This window comes from Schistocerca cancellata, chromosome 8 (assembly GCF_023864275.1).
Source record: "Schistocerca cancellata isolate TAMUIC-IGC-003103 chromosome 8, iqSchCanc2.1, whole genome shotgun sequence".
Lineage (NCBI taxonomy): Eukaryota > Metazoa > Arthropoda > Insecta > Orthoptera > Acrididae > Schistocerca > Schistocerca cancellata.
The window spans coordinates 271,217,147-271,230,138 of NC_064633.1; the positions used below are offsets into that span (position 1 = coordinate 271,217,147).

The 12,992-nt window shown below is 46.3% G+C and overlaps 1 pseudogene; it reads left to right on the forward strand.

Moving 5' to 3' along the window:
• The first annotated feature begins 308 nt into the window (after positions 1-308).
• On the forward strand, positions 309-426 carry LOC126096024 (5S ribosomal RNA; annotated as a pseudogene).
• Positions 427-12,992: the final 12,566 nt, after the last annotated feature.

The window sequence follows — 12,992 nt, forward strand, 5'->3', positions numbered from 1 at the left end:
CCATAGCGTGTGCCCATTAGTTTGTTCGATCAACGCATTCTGCGATTCTTCCTCTCTTTTACTGAGGATATGAACGCCATCAGCGATTCGTATTATTTATAACCTTTCAGCCTGAATTTTAATTCCAGTCTTGAACCTCTCACATATTTCCGTCAGAGAGTAGCAAGACAATATCCCTCTCTTGCTTTCTAATCCGAGTACTTCGTTCTTATTTTACCCTGCTGGTGGTTCTACATATTGCATATTAACTGTCTTTACCAATAGCTGACATCTGTTTTCCTGAGAATTTCTAACATCTTGCACCATTCTGCAACGGCCTTACCGCAGTGGATACACTGGTTCCCGTCAGATCACCGAAGTTAAGCGCTGTCGGGCGTGGCCGGCACTTGGATGGGTGACCATCTGGGCCACCATGTGCTGTTGCCATTTTTCGGAGTGCACCCAGCCTCGTGATGCCAATGGAGGAGCTACTCGACCGAACAGTTGCGGCTCCGGTCAAAGAAAACCATCATAACGACTGGGAGAGCGGTGTGCTGACCACACGCCCCTCCTATCCGTATCTTGATCTGAGGGTGACACGGCGGTCGGATAGTACCGATGGGCCACTTGTGGCCTGCAGACGGAGTGATTTTGCTAGTTCAAAAAAATATTACGAATTTGGGAAAACGGAATTCACAATATTTCACTTCACCTAAGTTTGTTGCTACAGAAGAATCTACAAATGGTAACATCTGTGACACTGAAAACTGAACTAACAGATTCATCTTGCTTCAAATGGAAAAGTCTTTGTTCTATGCAGTGCTTGAACTGCGGGAACAGTGTAACAGAAGGCAGTACATTATCATTATTATCTGTCTGCAACTTATCGTTGGCGTACGACGATGAATAGTTAAAAGGTAAAAAGGATTCAGTCGCTCGTTTCGCGTCATCTTCGTTCTGTGGCACAAGTTATGAAGTTAAGACCTGCAATACTTAGAAATGCGACCAGTCGTATAGCAGTGTCATGAACGAAAGAAAATTGAATTATACATTATCCGATACGTTAATTCCAACCATGCTGTGAGAAACGTCATCGGCGTGTCTTTGGCAAAATTTCATTTGGGAAATGCAAATAATAAAACTCACTTAACTGGGACAATTGTGATAAAGTCCACACTGGACACGTATTTCGGTGGAAAATGATTCATATGCTCGATCTGCCCAACCAGATTTGGATATCCCATGGTCTCACGAAATCGTTTAAATGCTTGGCTAGTTCACTTGAAAAGGATGGCCGATTTACTTTTCTTCTCTTTCCCAGCCAAAGACCGTGCTCTGTCGCTAAGAAAAATCATCGCTTTACTATAAAACTAAACGTTTATCACTGGTGTGTCATTTTTACTAAGCAGGACAAACCGAAGAGAGTGGATAGTAATTGCAACTCGGTATAAATGCATTTTGCTCATAGAGACTGGTTGATACCACACGATTTATCTGAGAAATGTAAGGGTAGAGATAACACTGCTGCTGTGACGTCTGAGTTAATCTACGCTGAGACATGCGCCAACGTGCAGCGGCAGGAAACTACTTAATCCACACATCCAAGATAAGTCTGAAGAAAAATGAGAAAAAGTTCGAAAGAGTAAACTAGGATTGGGGACAGATTTACGAGTGAACGTCGGTATGTTTGACAACCAACGCTCTTTTGTACAGCTGTGCTTATTAATATAATTTGTTCTACTAAGCGATGTGAATGTTCCATATCGAACATATTAACCATGTTCGAAACAGCATTCTCCGCCATAGTTCCTCAGTTTTTAATGACAGGGACAACCTAACTGTGGAGCTACAGCAACTGCGAGACTCTTTGCGTAAGACAGCAATGTATGAGATGCACGTAAAATGTGTTCCTCAGACGAACCACAAGGAGAAGAAGAAATATGAGGTGGAAAAGAAACGTCCAGTGTCAGACTTTCCTATCGAACACATTGTCGTCTGCAGCCAATGTCCATGGGATGTGACGGATTTTGTAGACGCCGTATGAAAGTATTTGTAGATATTTTCTGTTGGTTTTGTTATAGTGAAATGTAAAGACTTATTCAGATTTTGTATTTGCTTTTAAGTACTTGTGGGGCGGCGGGTGGAATATTTTTGTGAGTATGCTGCTTCCCTACATACTGACGTATTGTAAGTCCAAAAATGGTTCAAATGGCTCTGAGCACTATGGGACTTAACTTCTAAAGTCATCAGTCCCCTAGAACTTAGAAATACTTAAACCTAACTAACCTAAGGACATCACACACATCCATGCCCGAGGCAGGATTCGAACCTGCGACCGTAGCGGTCGCACGGTTCCAGACTGTAGCGCCTAGAACCGCTCGGCCACCCCGGCCGGCCGTATTGTAAGTATTGATGTCCAACGTATATGCCATTAGGGTTGATTAAGTATCTGTGAGATACAGATAACTGCACTGTGAAGGAGAAAGATTTTATGTGATGGGAGACAAAAGTAATTTCTCCGAAAGGCGATTGTGTTAGTTGACGAGTAAAGTGGTATGATTTCAACAGTGCGCCAGATTGTAATTATGTATTTAAACTGAGTTGTGAATTTACGATTACGAAATCAATTTGGGGTTGTGTATTAGAATTACACATTAAAATAAAAGGAAAGAAACGAGACATTTCAAATCAGAAATACTGCAAGTACAAAACCACACATTAACAGCTGTGCCATGCAATACCTCGGAAATAAACGTGGCGTTCGAAAGAGAATGGTATCCGTGATTGTTAAAATCGCAAAGACTTGTGGTGAACGATTATGCCTCAGATCAAATCCCATGGTACTTTTAGATTAATTTCATATTTCTCGCCAGGTGAAAGCACCCACTTCACTTGGTCCACTTTTCCATTTGGGTTGTGTTGTTTGGGGGGAAGAGACCAAACAGCGAGGACATCGGTATCATCGGATTAGGGAAGGAAGTCGGCCGTGCCCTTTCAAAGGAGCCATCGCGGCATTTGCCTGGAGCGATGTAGGGAAATCACGGAAAACCTAAATGAGGATGGCCGGACGCGGGATTCTTCCATTTGTTTCCTCAGTTGTAAGAAATGTGCAGTTAATCATCTAATTTCTACAGAATTTAAATTATACTCAACATTTGGTGGTTTGCTTTCGGGTGGAAAAACGAATAAATTTTGTGGCTATAGAAGTCTTCTCGGGTTATCACGAAGTCAAGGCGTCATTGTTTGATAATGTTTCGACGTGTTTTCTACTATTCATCTTCAGGCAAAGTGTCAAGTTTATGTGCAGTTCGTATCTTTATAGCTGCTGGATCACGGGCTCATCTGACACGTCTGCAACGCTGGGGCACTCGCATGCCTCCGGAAAGGATGTCGCGGGCCGTGGTGGAGGGGAACCGCGGACAGTGGTAGTGGGGGAACCCCGGGGTGTTGGAGGGCCCTGGTGTCGCATCTTGGTGCTGCCGGTCTGTTCCATCCGCTGCTTTTGCCGCTTTCACATGAGAGCGCTCTTGATACATTTTTGCCAGCGCTACATCCCTGCTGAGCTCAGTTGGAAACGGCTGTTCCGGTTGACCAATACCTCCATTGCCTCTTTGATGATCGAGTCCCAGTATCCATTTGTTCGGCACAACACCTCCGTTCTGTTCAAAATCAAGCATATGATCTCTGTTGAGGTTGTGTTTAGTCACTGTCGATTTATCCATTTTGCCGAGGCGAACGCTTCTCACATGTTCTGAGCAGCGCTGCGAAATACACCGCTGTTTCTGAGCAATATATTTCTTGCCACATTCGCAAACGATACTGTAGAATCCACATATCCGTATGCCTAGTTCCTCTCTCATTTAGCAAAAGATACACTACTGGCCATTAAAATTGCCACACCACGAAGATGACGTGCTATAGACGCGAAATTAGCAGAATATGGAATCGGTGGGTTCAGGAGGGTAATACAGAACGTCGTGCTGGATCCCAACGGCCTCGTATCACTAGCACTCGAGATGACAGGCATCTTATCCGTATGGCTGTAACGGATCGTGCAGCCACGTCTCGTTCCCTCAGTCAACAGATGGGGACGTTTACAAGACAACAACAATCTGCACAAACAGTTCGACGACGTTTGCAGCAGCATGCACTATCATCTCGGAGACCATCGCTGCGGTTACCCTTGACGCTGCATCACAGACAGGAGCGCCTGCGATGGTGTACTCAACGACGAACCTGGGTGCACGAATGGCAAAACGTCATTTTTTCGGATGAATCCAGGTTCTGTTTACCGCACCATGATGGTCGCATCCGTGTTTGGCGACATCGCGGTGAACGCACATTGGAAGCGTGTATACGTCATCGCCATACTGGCGTATCACCCGGCGTGATGGTATGGGGTGCCATTGGTTACACGTCTCGGTCACCTCTTGTTCGCACTGACGACACTTTGAACAGTGGACGTTACATTTCAGATGTGTTACCACCCGTAGCTCTACCCTTCATTCGATCCCTGCGGATCCCTACATTTGAGCAGGATAATTCACGATCGCATGTTGCAGGTCCTGTACGGGCCTTTCTGGATACAGAAAATGTTCAACTGCTGCCCTGGCCAGCATATTCTCCAGCTCTCTCACCAATTGTAAACGTCTGGTCAATGGTGGCCGAACAACTGGCTCGTCACAATACGCCAGTCACTACACTTGATGAACTATCTTATCGTGTTGAAGCTGCATGGGCAGCTGTACCTGTACACGCCATCCAAGCTCTGTTTGACTCAATACTTAGGTGTATCAAGGCCGTTATTACGGCTAGAGGTGGTTGTTCTGGGTACTGATTTCTGAGGATCTATGCACCCAAATTGCGTGAAAATGTAATCACATGTCAGTTCTAGTATAATATATTTGTCCAATGAATACCCGTTTATCATCTGCATTTGTTCTTGGTGTAGCAATTTTAATGGCCAGTAATGTCTTTTTTATTTTCATCGATGAGCAGAAAATGGCTTTAATATCCTGGCAATCTTGGGCGTGAGCTGCCCAGCATATGGAAGGAACGCTAGACGCTTTATGTCTTCTTTCGGATCGTCTTCTTTCTTCTTCTTCATCAGCTGGAGAGCGCATCTTACCTGTGTCTCCGAGTAGCTTCCCTCAGATGCTACATCTCGGAGCTCTCTTTGTCGCATATGTCTCGTGCTCTGTGACCCACGATGGTGAGCACAGATTTGCAGTGAGCTGGAGGTGGCGTCTAGGTACAGATCTACGTGTGCCTTTTTCCCATAGACAGAATGTCCTAGCGTGCCATCAGTTTTCTTCCTTATCAGGATATCGAGGAAATGCAGGCATCCATTTCCATCCATCTCCATATGAACTTTGCGTTGTCCTATACGCTGGTAAGGCGGTAAAGAATTTCCTGCAGGTTTGCTTCGCCATGCAGCCACAACACGAATGTGTCGTCGATGTGTCGGTAGAACACAATTGGTTTAACACTTGTGGTTTCGAGAGCCGTTCCCTCAAATTGTTCCAGATTTGTGAAGCCTGGCACAAGGTGGGATTCCATAGCGACTCCGTTTAATTGCTGGTCCAACTTTGTACCGCATTAGAAGCGAGTGGTAGTGAGCGCATGGCGGAACGGTTACAAAGTTTTTTCGTCGAAGTGGCTCCGTAGTAATGTCAAGAAAATGTCTCTTCACCCTTGTGAAGAGAGACATGATGTCGAAACTGACCAAGAGATCACCCTTCTCCAGATGTGTCTCCTGAACCACCTTCACAAACTCAGTTCAGTTTCTGACTTGGCATGCAAGCAACTTATGAGAGGCTTTAGTAGCTGCAGCAAGTGTTTACCTGTTCCATATGTTGGTGCATTTTTCATGTCCGTTATTGGACATACTGGTGAGCCGTGCGCGGGCGGTCATGCTGTTTATTGCTCGTCATCTTGTTTTCATGGTTCTGTCGCCTCGTTTTGTTTTAATTCGATTTACTGGCGTCAGTAGGTTGCTGGTTTGCTGGCCCGTCAGTGGCAGCAGCAGCGCTTATCGATAAGTACACTGCCGTACTATCTCTGGAGCGACCGCTAGTATTCCCGGGTCGTCGTGTGTCTGGAGTTCAGTTGGGAACAGGGCGCCAGTGAGATGCGGACAGCCAGTACTTGCCGACCGCTGGTGACGTTCATGTATTGTCCGACGGAGGGAGACTGGAGCGGCAACGACCGTTGGTTGGTCGTTCGGTCGGGCGTCTCATTGGGCTACGTGTATTTGGTCTTATGACCGTTTCTGGGCCTCGTCAGTTGGTCATCTTACCGGACGTTGGTCGGTTCCTTCCTTGTGCAGAGATGTCGGGTGGCCAATGGGCAATTGTTCCCTCTGCATGGTTGGGTCCGAGCCAGTGTCTCTAGGACGTTGTCCGTCCAAAGGCAGTCGGGGATGGAGTGCCAGCGAGGTCTGGACAGTCAGTACTCGCCGACCGCTGGCGACACACACATGAACTGTACAATGGAAGGAGATTGGAGCGGGAACGACTGTTGGTTGGTCGTTCGGTAGGTCGCCTCATCGGGTGACGTGTATTTGGTCTTTTGACCTTTTCTGGGCCTCATTAGTTGGTCATCTTGCCGGACGTGGATCGGTTTCTTCCTCGTGCAGAATTTTTTTTGTCGTCACCGATGGGCAAGAATTACCTCTGCATAGGTGGGTCCTAGCCAGTGTACCTGGATCGCCGTGTCTCTGAGTTCTGAACGGACATTGAGTTGAGTTGGGTTGGAGCTGCAGTGAGCTCAGTACAGCTAAGACTCACCCGACCATTGCCGACACTCATAACATGAGTGGGGACGACCTTGGTTGGTCGTTCAGTTGGTCGTCTCATCGGACGACATGTATTTGGTTGCCGGTCGCTTATGGACTTGTGATTTCTCTTTGTTGTTCCACAGTGATTGGTTTCAGGATGTCGGAGTTTTTGGTGCAAGTGTTTACGTGGAACTGTGTATAGCTTCTGTTATTTCCTCTGAGCAGTTATGAATTCTGTCTGCGTACTGGAGTAGGAGTCGGTCGGTTGTGACAGAGCAGCGAGGAAGTATCTGTGGCGTGAGCCCGGGAGTTGATTAGGTTGTTGGTTGGTTCTTCAGCCGTCTCTAGGTCGTGCTGCCACCCAATTATTTAGCGCTACGCTTGGCTGCATGTCTCACCTAAACTGTCGTTAGAGTTTCCTCCCCAGGCCGACCCTTGGAACACTTCTGAGCACTATTGTTCTGTTGTTTGTGATTGTGATTTTCTTTGGTCGCAAGTACTGTGCCAGGACTTCAGCCGTGTATTAATTTTGTCTGTCCTATGGTCAGTACATGGCCTTCAGCCGAAGCTTATGTGAAATATTTTAAGATTATGCCTACAGCCGTGTTTTATTTAAAATTCTTGTTTGCTCTGTATTTAGGCCCTCAGCCATGTTTGTTTTAAAATCTGTGACTTTCAGCAGTAATGTGTAAATTCCTGTCTGTAAGGTTTCTCTTTAATTATCTTGAATTCTTATAATGGCTTTCAGCCGTACTGTGTAAATGCTTATCTTAAGGTTTGTCTTTAATTATTTTTGCATCATTGTTTGGGCCTTCAGCCGTCAAGATATTTCAAGTTTTCTTAAGATGGTTTTCTGTTGTACTGTGTTTGTCTTTAAAGGTTCCCTTTTATTATGTTGAAATATTATTGGGCTTTCAGCTGAGGAATTAATTTAAATTTCCCTTAATATAGCCTTTGGCCGAAATTTGTAAATGCCTGCCTCTTAAGGAATTTCCTTTGCCGATCAGAAATATTATTTGGGCCTTTAGCCAAGAAGATATTTTAATTTTACTTAAGTAAGGCCTTCAGCCGTTTCTCTAAATGCTTGTGTTTTAAAAGGAATTATTTAAACTTTATTGTTGAGAAGTTACTTGGGCCCTCAGGTGTGAATTGAACTTTGTTGTTTTAAAGAGAAACTGTGCATTGTGTTTTGGAGGAATAAAGCTGTGTGTTCTTGTGTAACTAACAGTAACTGATCTTGGCCCCTTTCCACAACCTGATCCACTCTGTCCTGCGAAAAACAGATTTCAACTGGAGCTCATTCTTCTGTGTCTTTGGGGGCCATATAGCTGAGGGGTACAGCCTTCTGACCATATCCTTGTGCTTCCTACATGATGATTGGAGAAGGATATGGCCAGAAGGCCCTACCATAGAACACTAATATCGCAAGGCGTTACAAACCTATATACTGAACACTTTGAACGGCTGTCATACATAGTTTGAAACTATAGGAGTTGTACCGATAAGTTCGACGACACATTTGTGGTGTGACCACACGGCGAAGGAAACCTACAGGAATTTCTTTACCATCTGAAGAGCATATGCGACACTATAAAGTTCGCCATGGAGGTGGAAGAAAATGGATGCCTGCCTTCCCTCGATATTGTAATAAGGACGAAATCTGATGGTACCCTGGGACACTCAGTCTTTGGGAAAAGCACGTGCGCCTGTACTTCAGCGCCAATAGATGCCACTACCCAGCACAACGCGGATCTGTGCTGACCGCCCTGGTGCACAGAGCACGAAACATATGCAACGAGGAGAGTCTACCCACCGAGGTCCAGCATCTGAGGGAAGCGTTTCGCAAGGACAGCTGCTCGGAGACAGAGATAAGATGCGCGCTCCAGCTGAGCAAGAAAAAGAAAGAAGACTATCCGAAAGAAGACATAAAACGCCTAACGTCGCTTCCGTATCTGGGCCACCCACGCAAAAGTTTGCCAGGATACTGGAGGAAAACAACATTAAAACCATTTTTAGCTCATTGGCGGAATCAAAAAATGTCCTTGGCTCAATGAAAGACATACTAAGAGTACATATACCTGGAGTTCAGAGCTTCATTTGCGGATGTGCAAGAAATATATCGCCCAGACGCAGCGGTGTATTTCGCACTGTCACCCAGAATACGTGAGAAGGTTAGCGTCGGCCAAACGGACAAATCTGCAGTGACAGAGCACAGCCTCAACAGTGGTCATAGGGTGGTACAGTTCATTTCAACTGCAAGCTCTACATAACATAACATGAAACTTTTTAAGAAATCTGTCAATATGATGCAATTATGGTATTTTAATTGTGAGTACTTTCCAGTATACAAATGTTCTAAATTTATTTATGTAAACAAAGTATTAACCATGTATCGGAAGAAGCTATTAATCGCACTATACAAAAATAGTGGAGCTGTTCCACCCAGTAAAGTGGCTACTGCACCAAGTGCACTGCAGTGTCAAAATCAACCACACATAAACATTTTTCGTTATTTTGCACACACACACACACACACACACACACACACACACACACACACACTTCGTTAAATCATGTTACACATTGCTGGTACCTTATCCAGAGGAGCTGCCTATAACTCTTGTTACTGCTCGTTTCATATGTTCCCGGACCATGGAGCACTTCACTTTTTCCTTTTGTGTGTATGGACCATCTAAAAGAAGCCCAGAAAATGAGTTGTCTATGATTTCGCAGTGAAACTAGTAGATTGATTCAGTGGAAAGATATATATAAACAACAATGAGAGCTTAAAATGTCATGTTACTGTGCATGGAACACCTTAATTTGTTAGGTTGTATTCTAGAACTATGGCAATAATCCATCACAGTTCGCTTACCTCTAGAATTCGTTCTTCCGTCCTGTCAATAATGTAACAGAAAACACGCTTGCCGGCCGAAGTGGCCGAGCGGTTCTAGGCGCTACAGTCTGGAACCGCGCGACCTCTACGGTCGCAGGTTCAAATCCTGCCTCGGGCATGGATGTGTGTGATGTCCTTAGGTTAGTTAGGTTTAAGTAGTTCTAAGTTCTAGGGGACTGATGACCACAGTAGTTAAGTCCCATAGTGCTCAGAGCCATTTGAACCACGCTTACCACACCCGCATGCGGCGACACAGAGATACTGGCACACACTGAAGGTAAAACGACCTTAACTCTGTGAGGAACTAGCGCGCTGTTGGAACATTTCTTATTTCAGGCAGACTAGCCCTGCTGTACCCTCTGTTTCATTTTGAACAGACAGAGGTGTTGTGCTGGACGAATGGATTCTGGGACTCGATCATCAAAGAGGCAGTGGAGATAAAGGTCCATGATAATCTTGTCAACTGGGATAGCGGTTTCGAACAGAGCTCAGCATAGGATGTAACGCTAGCAAGAACGCTCGTATGTCAAGAGCTCTCTGATATGAAAGCGGCGAAGGAGTGGATGGCTGACGCCCCATTGGCGGCCTTTCCTTGCTTGGCATGTTGAGCAGTGTAAGTACTCGTATTAAAATACTGTTCCCCCTGTTACTGTGGAGAAGAAACAAAACAAAAGCCTTACCTTTAAGTATTGGACTGGGGTGATGTGGTGATGATATCCTCTGTTTGCTGCATTAATAAAAATTATTCTTGCAACAGGCCAGTGCATCGTTGGCCGGAAGTGTGGCTGATGGTCCAATTTATGGACGAGCTGGTTGCAGGATTGATCTGCCTTCTTGTAGAATGAGCTTGCGGTGATCCAGAAGCTGAACTGCAGGAGCAGAATGCCGGTACCCTCATGCAGCAGACGAGTGTCGTAATCCCTCAGAAGATGCAGAGTGGTCTTCAGGATTCGGTTCTGGACTCTTATCGTTGTGGTCAGTGTATATGTGGCCTTTTTCTACATCAAGACAGTGTACTCCAGCATTGGTCGAACCAGTGTTATGTACAACGTGACACCATGGTGCGGTGGCAGTGTCGATTGCGGATTGAGCAGTGGGTATAGAACGCGAAATGCCGTATGGCGCTGCCCTTGATGTCTTGAATGTGAAGCACCCAGGACAGTCTTTGGTTTAGGGTGACCCCTAGGTACTTCGCCGACCTGCTCCATGGGATGGGTGCTCCTAGGATCTCGACTGGCGGAAGATCCGGCGGTAGCATTCTTCTGGTGAAGATAACTGACTGACTCTCCGCTGCATTGAATTTCAGCTGCCACTTCGCTGACCATGTGCCCAAGTGTCGCAACCAAGCAGGAGACGACGTCTCACCATGCGTACTTTCATGCTGCAGGTAAATAGTGCTTTATCGCCGGCGTAAAGCGCCAGTTCAACGCACGTCATTCGCAGAATGTTGGCTGTGGACATGAAGTACATCAAGGTGCCGAGTAACAATCCCTGTGGTAGCCCTATGTATCTGTCGATCCGTGGACGTACCATTGTCTGCCCTCACGTGAAAGGTTCGGTCGGGTAGACACGATATGAGAAGGACTCCATACGACGTCGAGAGTCTGAGTATAAAAAGCTTGTACACGAGACCTTCCTGTCAGACGGAATTCAATTCCCTGGACACGTCGAGGAACACTGACCCAGGGTATTCCCTTGTTTCCAGTGCTCTCATCGCTGTCTCCTCTTGCAGCAGAAGCTGGTGAGAGGTCGAGTGGCCGCTTGAAAAACCGACCTGTGTGTCATTTTCCATCAGACTTTTAACATATATCATCTCTAAAACTTTCGAGAGAGACGGCAGCATGCTGATGGGTCGGTAGTTGATTATCTGGCTTGGATCTTTGCTGGTTTTCCAGATGGCCACAACTTCAGCGTGTTTCAACGCTGAAGGGTAGCCACCCGAATGGAGTATCTCATTGAAGACGTCAGCTAAGCGACTATGGTGTCCCAGTGGAAGGTTATTCAGCAGGTGGTTGTTGATTCCATCGTTGCATCTGCTTTCCCGGGGTTCAGCGTGCGAAGCTGCATAGCGACTTCTTCCTCTGTGACCAGCTCGATGCCATATTCTTCATCTCTGGCTGCTAGGAAGATGGGTAGCTGCTCGTCGATTCGACGGATGTGGCCCTCATCCACGACGTTGGTCACCAGAGTGATGTTAGCTGCGAATGCATCGGCCAGCACCTTGGTGTTTTCATCAGGATCGCTAACACGGCCGTTGCCGGCCTGTAGCCATGATATGCGCTGTCGGCAGCACAGGAGATCCTTCACGATTTTCATGGCGCTGCTGTCGTCATGATTGAGCGTGGTCACCAGATCTGCCCTTTCCCTGTTCCTGTGTTCTTCGACTGTTGCTTAAGCTTCCGCCACATGCGGAGGACGTAGCATTTCGTGTTTTGTTGGCTGTTGAGCTCCCATTTACAGAACAGTCGGTTCTTCTCGGTGATTACCGCCAGCATGTTGGACCATAGCTGACAAGAGAAATCTCATGGTCGCTGCAGTCGGCTTGAGGTACCAGCATTTGCTGCTCAAAACATTCTTCGGTTGAAGAAAGCTAGGACTTCATCTGCTCTGAGTACTTCGGAGTTTGGCACGTTCTTGAGTAATTCGAGTCTTCCCATATGGAAACACTTGGGATCCAAATATTGATATCTCTGACCCCAGTCTGGAAGAGAGGCTACAGTCACATCCATGTCAAAGATGAATGTAACGTGATCAGATGACAGGACGTTCTGCATTCAGCATATGTGAATTTCACGATGGTCCTCAGGAGGGCGAAGTCGATCATATCCGGTCGGTCTCGGGGTAGGGAAGTATGTGGGATCACACGGCCCCAGTCTGACTCCGCTGTTTCGGTGAACAGTTCAGGAGAGTCAGCGCCTGCTGGTGGTGGTGAGGCGAGAGTTCCATTCCGAGTTTTTCACATTGAGCCCCTTGCAGTGAATAGTCTCCCCTTCAGCAGTAGCTCAAGTTTGCTTCGTGTAGTGGTCTATTGGACAGCTGGTATACTGTCAAGAAAAGGATCTTTCTGGCAGTAGTGTTGAGGGCTAACCCAGTGGACACCAACATAGCAAGCGCTAGTAGGTGGATTCAATGACGCCGCAGCAACCTCTTGACACAGATGCGATGCCGCCCTTATTGGTGGCTCTGTCATCTCGATAGCAGCAATAGTTTGCTTCCCGCACATTCACCCCGGGTTCGAGAAAGCCAACACCTGTGTCCCATAGAAATTGGTGAAATTCACACTGCTGTGAATATAGTCCAGTCGCATTCAATGTGCAGATGTGAATCCGTCAAAAATCT